At 29.6% G+C, this 10,711-nt stretch overlaps 1 pseudogene; it reads right to left on the bottom strand.

Annotated features, from left to right (window-relative positions):
• LOC144556640 (AAA-ATPase At3g28580 pseudogene) overlaps positions 1-220 on the bottom strand; it is a 1,301-nt pseudogene extending 1,081 nt beyond the window's left edge.
• Between the last annotated feature and the right edge of the window lie 10,491 nt (positions 221-10,711).

Genomic DNA, 10,711 nt, shown 5'->3' with positions numbered 1-10,711 from the left:
AAGCCTGGGCAGCAGTGTAGAGCTCGTCACGCTTCATGCGCTCACCGCGATACTCTTGGATTGTGATGTCCGTGTAGGGTCTGATGAAAAAGAGCACCTTTTGGAAAACGACGGCCACGTAGTCTCTGAGCTGCGGGGGAATATAGTTCTTCACCATGGGATATAAGAAGAACAAGCTTGCTATGGCTGGACCTATCCCTGCCCACCTCTCTGCACCCATTTAGCTGGATCTCTCTCTCCCCTTTCTTTCTTATTTATTTTTCTTTTCTTTTGAATTTATTCTAATTTTTTGTTCAGATCAATGTTCTTATGTTCATATATATAGATTAGAACGAGAGAGAGAGAGTAGGCTAGGAAAAGGTCGGATATTTAGGGCGGCGCCTCCAATTTCCTTGGGTTCTCATAGAATTTTTTTTATAAACCATAAATAATTAAATTATTTTTACGGAACTAATATGATTATTTTTTTTTTTAAAAACCTTAAGGATTGGACGGTCCGTCCAGTCTCAAAATCAGTTTTTTTCCAGACCGGATGAACTGTTCGGTTTCACATTTTTTTTTTTTTAAATAAAAGAAAAATTTTAAATTTTTTTATTTTTTGTATTAAAATATTAGAAATGCTGAATATATTTTTTAAAATAGATGAAATACAATATAATTTAATTTATTAGAAAGACTGCAACAAATAATCCGGATCAATATTTTTCAGATCGGATTTTTTGCGGCTGTAAGAAAAATTAATATATTTCTTTATGTGTTATTAGAAAAAAAAATAAAAATGCTTTGATTCTGAGTTATTGATCCAGTTCAAAAGTCACTTCTAGATAATCCAGAAAATATTGTGATTTTTCTATGACATTTAATTTATAAAAAGTTGTATCTATTTTGATAATTCTTTTTGAATAATAATCATTAAATAACTTAAAGTTTTTATTTTTTTTTCAAAAATAGATACAACTTTTCATAAATTAAATGTACTAGAAAGATCACAATATTTTCTGAATTACCTAGAAATGGCTTTTGAACCGGAATCAATAACTCAGAATCTAAGCATTTTTTTTCCAATAACACATAAAGAAATATATTAATTTTTCTTATAGCCGCGAAAAATATGATCTGAAAATATTGATCCGGGTTATTTGTTGCAGTCTTTCTAATAAATCAAATTATATTTTATTTCATCTATTTTCAAAGAAATATATTCAACATTTCTAATATTTTAATACAAAAAATTTAAAAATTTAAAAAATTTCTTTTATAAAAAAAAAAAATGTGAGACCGAACGGTCCGTCCGGTCTGGGAAAAAACTGATTTTGAGACCAGACAGACCGTCCGGTCCTTATGGTTTTTTTTTAAAAAAAAAGTAATCATATTGGTTCCGTAAAAATAATTTCATTATTTATGGTTTATAAAAAAAATTCGTTCTCATAGGCAAAATACAATTGATATGAATTTTTCCCATGCACCGTTCGGCGGCTGATTTGATTTTCTATTTTAATATCCAAAGGAACTCTGTTGCCATGCTTTATGTTGATTTTTTGTAGGAAATATACTACCTGATCGGAGGTCTTTTTTTTTTCCCCAAAAGCTAAAACTTAAAATATACAAGAGACATAAAATATATTTTAACAGTAAGCAAGCTGATAATTGTTTAATAATTGATCAAACAGAAACTAAAAATAATTAAAAGAAAATTATACTAATCAATACTTGTTTAATTAATTAAAATGAAATTAACTTGTGCAATCAAGCACTTAATTAAACAAACACAATTTAATAATACAAAGACTAAATTAATTAAACAAGCACAATTTAATAACACAAGAAATTATTAAACAAGCATAATTAAACTAGCAACACCTAATTTTAATAGATTAAGCTAATTTTAGATTAAGTTTCTATTCTGACGTCTAACAGAATCATCCCACATATATATGCCTAACAATTTCATCTATTTTTTCATTCCCTTGCCGTATTTTTTATAAATTTTTGACACATACTACTAGGCCTAGTAATCTATAAAAAGGAAAAAAGGATAGTGTGGTCTAGTGCTCCTTTTTTTAAATTTAATTTGAACGATAAAAAAAAATACTAATGAAAAGAAGAAAATAATAAGTATTTAAATTGTCATTAAGCTAAAATAGTTTAAAATACACAGATACGAAAGTTGAAATACAAGACTAACAATAATTCAAATTACATTTTGGTATTATATCTTTCATTTAAAAAATATTTATATCCTAAACAAGCACAATTAATAATACAAGAAATTATTAAACAAGCATAATTAACTAACAATATTTAATTTTAATAGATTAAGCTAATTTTAAATTAAGTTTCTATTCTGACGTCTAACATAATCATTCCACATAAACTTAGCAATTTCATCTTTTGTTTTTAGAATCTAATATATACAATTATATTGATCATAATCAATGATTAGTATTAATACGCTTGTTTAATTGTAGTTTTACATCTTTTATAAAAGAAAAAAAAAAACCAACATCCTATCAAATTTCTTATGCATTTGTCGAACACCTATATTCTAAAATTCCCTGTAAGTTAAATAACTTTGATTTTGACAAATTGAAATTCTCATTCCTATATTAAAAAATTTCATTTCTACAAAATTCTCATGTCGAACATGCCTTTAAAGATTTGAATAATTATTTTTATTTTGTTTGATCGGTTCAATGAAATTTGGATGACAATTGGTATTGTTCCGCTTAGATGCTGCCATCGGCTGGCAAAGCAAAGTTATAATTCGTTTTCAAAAATATAAAAATCAAAAAGTTGATTTGTACTTCTCCATTAAAACTGAACGGAACCGAATTAGCATTCTAACTGAATCGAACCGAATTAAAGTTTTATTTTAATTTGCTCAATTTATTCGGTTCAAACTGAAATATATTAATTTTTTTTTATTTAAAGCAATTGATTTATAATAAACCAAAGTATATTAATTAGAAATAAATCAGAGTATTAAGAAATAAATCGAAGTATTTAAAGCAATTGATTAAGAAATAAACCGGGACGGTCCGGACCAAATTCATAATATATAAAAGTTTGATCGGTTAGATTCTTTTGGTTTTGAAAACTTCCGAATCGAACCGAACCATTAAACCGAAAAAACCGAACCATTTAGTCCAAACTAATTTAGTTCGGTTCAAAACCAAATAAATCGGACCCAATGAGCACCTCTAATAATAGTAATTATATTTTTCAAATAAAAATACATAATGAACCGTCGTTACAATTATTTAATTTAAACACCACGTAACTATATATTTAACTTGGGAAATTGGTTATGACTACTATGCGTTTGGATGCACTAGAGAATAGCGAGAATAACGGCAGGTGATGACTACCATTTAACTGTAAAATAACGGCAGGTGATTACTCACATTTAACTGTATATTTCACATATGCTTCCGTTTTTTTTCATTACTATCCTAATAAATCAAAATTAAATGAATACCACCAATTAATTCTGAATTTAGATTCCACCACGAACTCAGATTCAGTCCTCGCACGGATCTCAATCGGTGTGCGGACTGAGTATGCGTACCAAAATTGATTTTTAATTTTTTTTTTTTGAATTTTTTACTAATTCGTCTGCATACCCAGTACGTATGCGGATAGATTTTTTATTTTTTTTTAATTCTGTCATGAATTATTTGAAAAAAAAAATTATTCTGGAATAGAATGAGGAATCTAAATTAAAAAATACTTAAGAAACCTCCTACCATGGTTTGCTTAATTATTAAGTATTAACCTACACGTTAAGTACGTTGGATTCCGTTGTCTTCAAATATATATATAGAGGAGGGTTCAAATGCACCCAAATGCATCCTATCTTTCAAATCTTTTTTCTCCATTTTTAAAGTCCGAATAGTCAATCCGAACCGTTAGATGCGATATATATATATATATATATTAAGATGTTCTTGGAGACCAAATTTTATATTTTTTTTGGAATTTTTTTTACTATTTATTAAGCCACTTTGAAAATCGCTGATTTTACATTTTTTGGACCATTAGATCAGCGATTTTTCAAAGTGGCTTAATAAATAGTAAAACAATTCCAAAAAATGTAAAATTTGGTCTCCAAGCACATCTTAATATATATATCGCATCTAACGGTTCAGATTGACTATTCAGACTTTAAAAATGAAGAAAAAGAATAAGGTGCATTTGGGTGCACAAAAATTTGAGTGCATTTGAAATTTTCAACCCTCCTCATATATATATATAAGAGCTACTAGCTAGTTTTGTTATAATAATTTATTAATGCCAGTGCAAAACAGCTAGAAATTTCTTATATATATTGCGTAATATGATTGCCAAATGCCAATACAAACTCCAGAAGCAATGTTGATTTTTTTTTTTTTGAGACAAAGCCAATTTAATTCTATGTACTTTTCATGAGCCAATTGTTTGAAAAAAAATTTTACAATTTCACCGTCAAATTTTATGTGTACATATAATTCTAAATATCACAAAACAAAATATAATAGAATAAAAAAAATTGGTCAAAAAATTACAAACAATTCATAATAGAACTAAAAAAAAAATCCGTGCACATTCTAAGTATGCAGACGGATTAGTAAAAAAATTAATTTCAGTACGCATACCGAGTCCGCGCATCTATTGGGATCCGAGTTCGTGGTGAAATATAAATTCGGAATTAATAGGTGGTATTCATTTAATTCTAATTAATTAGGATGATAAGGAAAAAAAATCGGCATATGATTCTGTTCCTACTACTTTTTCAGAAAAAATTATAAAAATATAATTCTTCTCAAAATAATTATAAACTGATAAGCCTCAATTATATATACTTTCGATTAGGGTTTTATCTCTAAAACTTCACCAAATCTCTTGTATTTTAGCTTAGTTTAACATAGAATATACCAAAGAACCAAGTTACTGTCTTTGCCTTATTTAAATTGCAGAAATCGAGCAAAATGAGCAATTATGTGGGTGTTTGTGTGGCCTGTAGGAATTCTGTGCGGGTCACACAAAATAAATTCAAGCCGAAAATAAAATTCGGAATTTATCAAGTTTTCTCCTATCAAAACAGAGAGTTGTGCGGGCCTTTGTGCGACCTTAAGGAATTTTGTGTGGACCACACAAAATCCTGCATGATCTCCAGCCAATTCTCCATTTTATGCAGGCCGCAGGAAATTTGTACTGGCCGCAGAGAATTTGTGAAGAACGCACAAGAGGCCGCACGAATGCCAGTCTGGCCTGATTTCATCATATCTCTTCAGATTTCCTTCCAGATTTCGGGGGATTGTTTCCCAAGGCACAAAAATAGCTATATATTGGCAGGGAGACACCAGGGAAAGATTATCTTTCATCTTAGCTTTTATTCTACACATCTTTCCACATCTTTTCTATCTTCCCCAAGTGATTGAAGGCGATTGGAGCGAAGGATTGAAGGTTTTCTTGAGCGAGCAAAGGTAACAAGGGGCAGCGAGCGAAGAGATTGGTGTTTTCTATTCTCTTTCTTGTTTTTCTTAGTTTTAATCATGTTTACTCTTGTATTTCTCTTGGATGTTAACGCACCCATGAGAGGCTAGATTTCCTTTATAGGGGCTTAGGCTTAAAACATGAACTTGTGTTAAAATCTACCTTAGTTGGATATTTTTCTCTATGATGATTGTTTGTTTGCATGTTTGTTCTTGTTGATTTTATAATTCATGTGCTTGTATGATTTGTGTGCTCGTTAATTAGCGTCCCGTTTAGGTCTAACAAACTTAAAGTGCTAGGATCAAAGAATTGATGGTACCAAATTGTATACATGAATAACCTTAGGATTAAGATTAGAAATGACCAAATCTATTTCTTAGTCCGGAACCACAAGAAACAAAGGTTAAATTGAGGTGAAGAACTTAATCGTGAAGCCTCATATTTGATTGGGACCCCTAGAATTGAACCAAATATTGGTATGAAGGACTTCATCGTGAAGTATTGATATTTAGGGATAAACTAGGCTAACATGTGCTTATGATCTAGATAGCTAGGGTGAAGGACTTAATCGTGAAATTCGAATTATTTAGGCACGTCATTAATTCACGAAAGTGACCCTTTTTGATATTTAAGGCTTAGAAACCCCATAATTGCAAACATGAATTTAGAAACCAACTAAGTATTGATTTGACCAAGTGATTGTATGCCAAAAGCCCCTAGACTTCCATCTCATTAAATCACAAAACTCCTTTTATTTGTTTGTTTAAATTGCTTTGTTTACTTTTAGACTCTCAATCGGGTATTGAACCCACAAAACAAATTTTCAAACAAACCCCCCATTTACTTTTATTGCACTGTTTTAGAATTAATTAATTTAGTAAAAAGTAATATTTCCCGTTGTCTTTGGATCGATACCTAAACTACTACAAGGATAGGTTGTATGCTTGCAACTGACCTATTATTGTGTACTAAGGTTTTATAAATTTAAAAGTGAAAAAGTGTATTAAATTGACCCATTATCTGATACCTAAAATACACAACATAAACACTATGCATAATCCTTATCGACGCAACTTGGGAATGGGTTGAGCTAGTGTATTGAAAACGGGCTGGATCGGACGGGTACGGTTCAAATCCGGGCGGGCGGGGGTGGCACGGACACGGATTTCTCGAGTAGGCGAGTAGGTCTGGTAGGGTAGTACGGGTTTATTTTCAAAAACTCTTACTCGGCCGGTCCGGCTCAACCCCCGGGTAGCGCGGGTCCGCAGGTTGCATGGTCCGGGTCCGCAGGTTGCTCGGTTTGGGTCTGCAGGTTAGTTTAGGCGGGTACGGGTCCGGTCCTGTCCTGTCCGGACCATTTTTTTTGCTGTTTTTTTTTTTCCTTTTTCTGTTTTTTTCTTTTTAAACCAATAAAATATAAATTAAAATTCATTTCACATGGCGAGAGCAAATAGAAAACTAAAACCGTGCTATGATATGTTTACTGAAATTCATTTTTTAAGAAATTTTAAAAGTAAAAAGTAAAAAGAAAAAAAGATCAGGGTTAATTCCAAAGATAAGAGAGAGAAAAAACTAAAGAAGTTATTATACAAACACACAATAAGCTTTTTAAGAAATTCTAATGCAACCCTTCATATAAAATGCGACGTGTTTCAAAATTGATGTGCTGGATGATTTAACTTTTCTTAATCTTAATCATACTAAAATATTGCGTCGGATACTATATAAATTGATCAATAAAATAAGATACAAAAACTAAACTGGTCAAGAGCAAAAATAAAGGAAAAAAATAATAATTAGTCAGCTTCTAGAATAATATATTGACGGAAACCAAATCCTATTAAAATATTTCACAAACATTAGTACATTTTTATTTTTATTTTTGTTTTGGACTTTTGATGAAAAATAGCTATGAATTATAAGATTATATTTTGTTCTTATTAGCATGATAACATGATTCGCGAGTTATTTATTTTCAGCAATTCTTGCATAAATGGACAAACTAAATGTATACTTAAAATTTCTTCAAAATTTCTAAATTATTTTCATAATTTACTAATTATTTCTTAGTTATATTCAAATTATTCTCAATATTTGTGATTTTTCTAAAAAAATCCAGAATTGAAATATATATTTATATGTATTATAAAAGACGAACCGTTCTCGATTACATAGACGATATTTTATTCAAATATTAAATTGTTTGATTATTTAATTTTCGACTTCACAATACTAGTTTTCCTTATTTTTTGTAGTTTATTAAATGAAAGTTAAGAGAACAGGAGATCTGCCCTGAGGTGTCAATTTCAACCCAAAATAAAATATTCGTACAAACAAACATGTGAAACAAGTGAAGAAATCATAAAGTGAATAAATAACTAGGTGCGTCGTTGTTGCGGCTACGCCGCAATTATTTTTCTGGTGTTTGTTGGTATGTATAGAAGTCTAATTCTATTTTCTTATTTATTGTTTCCTTCTTCGTTTCTATACATATCACAATGGAAATCATTTTTTTTTATTTTCTTATTTTTCTTTCTTTGTTTCTATACATATTGGTGTGGGCAATTTAGAATATATTTCCGATATAGAATATATCAATGTGTGTGTGTGTGTTCTAAATTGGAAACAAAGAAGAATATAAATTGGAACGTGTGTGTAAATATATATTTTTCTTATATTATGTGTGTGTGTGTGTGTGTGTGTGTGTGTGTCCTATACATACACACAATAACACTTTTTATTTATGTTTTTTTTATATCATATTATATGTTGATATTGAATTGTTGAATGATATTTGATATTAGATTCGAATCGAGCTATTATTTGATATCATTGGTACTTAAAAATAAAGAATCATCACATCATCAAATTGTTATCAGATATCACGATTAAAGTTAATTAAAAATACATAATCATATAAATTTTCTATTAACATGTGTTTTAATTTTTAGATAATTATTATTTTTATTAATATATTTGTTTTTTATAATATATCTCCGTTGCAACGCACGGATATGATACTAGTATATCTATATATATATATATGTAAAGTAGCTTTTTATATATTTTGATCTTAAAAAGGATGATTACCATCCAAAAACTTGGAAGCTCAGCTAGCATGTAATTAATTATTAGTGTAACATTTACAGTTGGGCCTGGGCTAAGTTAAATTGTGTGAGTATATATATTTAATATGGGCTATTTTGGATCAAGTTCTTAAAACCATGAAGTGGAAGTATGGGTAGGTACTAATGCTTGATTTATAGCGGCCCAATATGTGTAATAATTAATATCCCTATATACTATACTAAGATATTGTATGAAAGTAGAAATTGTTGTATTCTCATTTTCAAATAAAAGTAGAGAAAATGATTTTGGATTTGCTAAAATCCTAAAGAAGGATTTTTCAATCTATTTTTCTCATTTTTCTCAAATGAAGGTTCTGAAGATTTCTAATTAAGAAATATAAAGTAATTTTTTGGTGAAAGATTTATTTTTTACTTATTAACCAGACCAAATACAATAATTGTATATCATTTTCACATCTTTAATAAAAAATATGAATTTAAAAATCCTGGACTTTTACGTTCAATTTAGCGTTATTGATATGGTCTGGTCTAATAGTTCGGTTCAATTTAGAAATTTCAAAACTGATTAAATCGAACTGGCCAAATTTTTTTAACTCGTACCAGTTCTAACCAAATATTAAAGAAAATACGATATAATTTATATTGTTAGGTTTGATTTAAAACTAGTTAGACCAAACTAAAAAAAAATTAATTCATCTTAAAAAAATAATCTTTTATTATGATTCAATCTAGCAAACAAAATTTAGTTCGCTTAACAAGTTTATTCCGATCGGTTCAGTTGTATGTTTAAAAATCGAATAAAATTTTAGTTTATCTATTTTGTTTTGATTTTAACTGAAATGATGAAGAGCATCTATCATCTGCATTAAAGATAATATTTTGAGTTAATGTATTTCGGTCGTCTGATTTTAAAAGTAATTATTTTGATCATATGATTTTAAAACATGAGCTCTTTAACATTAATACCGATCTAGTCAACACGAATTTTAAAACGAATTGAATGGTCTAGATGCTTTAACTCAAAAAGATGCCCTTTTGAGTAAATGCAGAGGATACGAATTCAATGATGAACACCCCCATTTAAATATAAATACAGGGAAACTAATTTGAGATTCGTGCCAGATTAAAACGAACGACTCAGATTTCATACTACACTATCTGAATTCTTCTAGTGGACCCATAAAGAGATCCAAAAGAACCATGAAAGAAAGAAAGAAGACAAGACAGAAATGCGTCATTTCTTAAAGCTCTTTTGTTCCAAACAGCAAACAGCAAAGGGATTCCAATACAATCTTTGGAGATGCTATGAAGTGAACACAGAAACAACACATGGCAGGGTTGAGGAGATCCGGTGTATGGGAGGGAACAGCGGATTTAGAAGTAAGGTGAGGTGGAAATGAGTAAGGTTTCAAACGTGGAGATCATATGACAGTAACCTTTTTCCTCGTGGCCGGTGCGAATCCATATTGGCATCCATTAATCTACTTTTAAATTGTCTAAAATACCCTTTGCCGTTTTCATTTATTTCAACTTCACCCTTTTGGTGTTCCGTCAGGCAGCTTCCTGCGGAGCATATTCTTGATATATTTTTTTTTTTTTTAACTTTAAGGGCTTATTCGGCAGCTCGGTAGAGAATATAAATGGATATAAGAATTGAAAATTTTGAACTAGATTTTACTGTTTATGTGGGGAAAAAAAAAATTCAGTCTGAGTGAATTTTTTTTTTCCCACGTAAACGGTACTTTTGAGATTACTGTCGAACAAGGCCTAATTGTTTTAAGAAGGAGTATATGGTGATATACATATCACGGGTTAGTTTGTAATACAATTAATATTTTTATTTTTAAAATCTTAACGGTCGATCCGAACCATTCAATATATTTTTATAATTTCTTTACTATTTTTTAACATAGAAAATCACTTAATCTGAAAATTCTGGACCATCCAAAAACAGTGATTTTCTACGTATCTTAAAAAATAGTAAAAAAATTCTAAAAAATATAAAATTTGGTTTGCAAGTGCATATTTTTATGAAAATTATGTTGAACGGTTCGGATCGTCCAATAAGATTCTAGAAACAAAAATATTGATCCGTATTACGGACCAAATCGTAATATGTATAGTACCATAGACTCACTCTTGTTTTC

Source organism: Carex rostrata, chromosome 7, assembly GCF_964058835.1.
Source record: "Carex rostrata chromosome 7, lpCarRost1.2, whole genome shotgun sequence".
Classification (NCBI taxonomy): domain Eukaryota; kingdom Viridiplantae; phylum Streptophyta; class Magnoliopsida; order Poales; family Cyperaceae; genus Carex; species Carex rostrata.
This window is presented reverse-complemented; position numbering and strand designations above follow the sequence as displayed.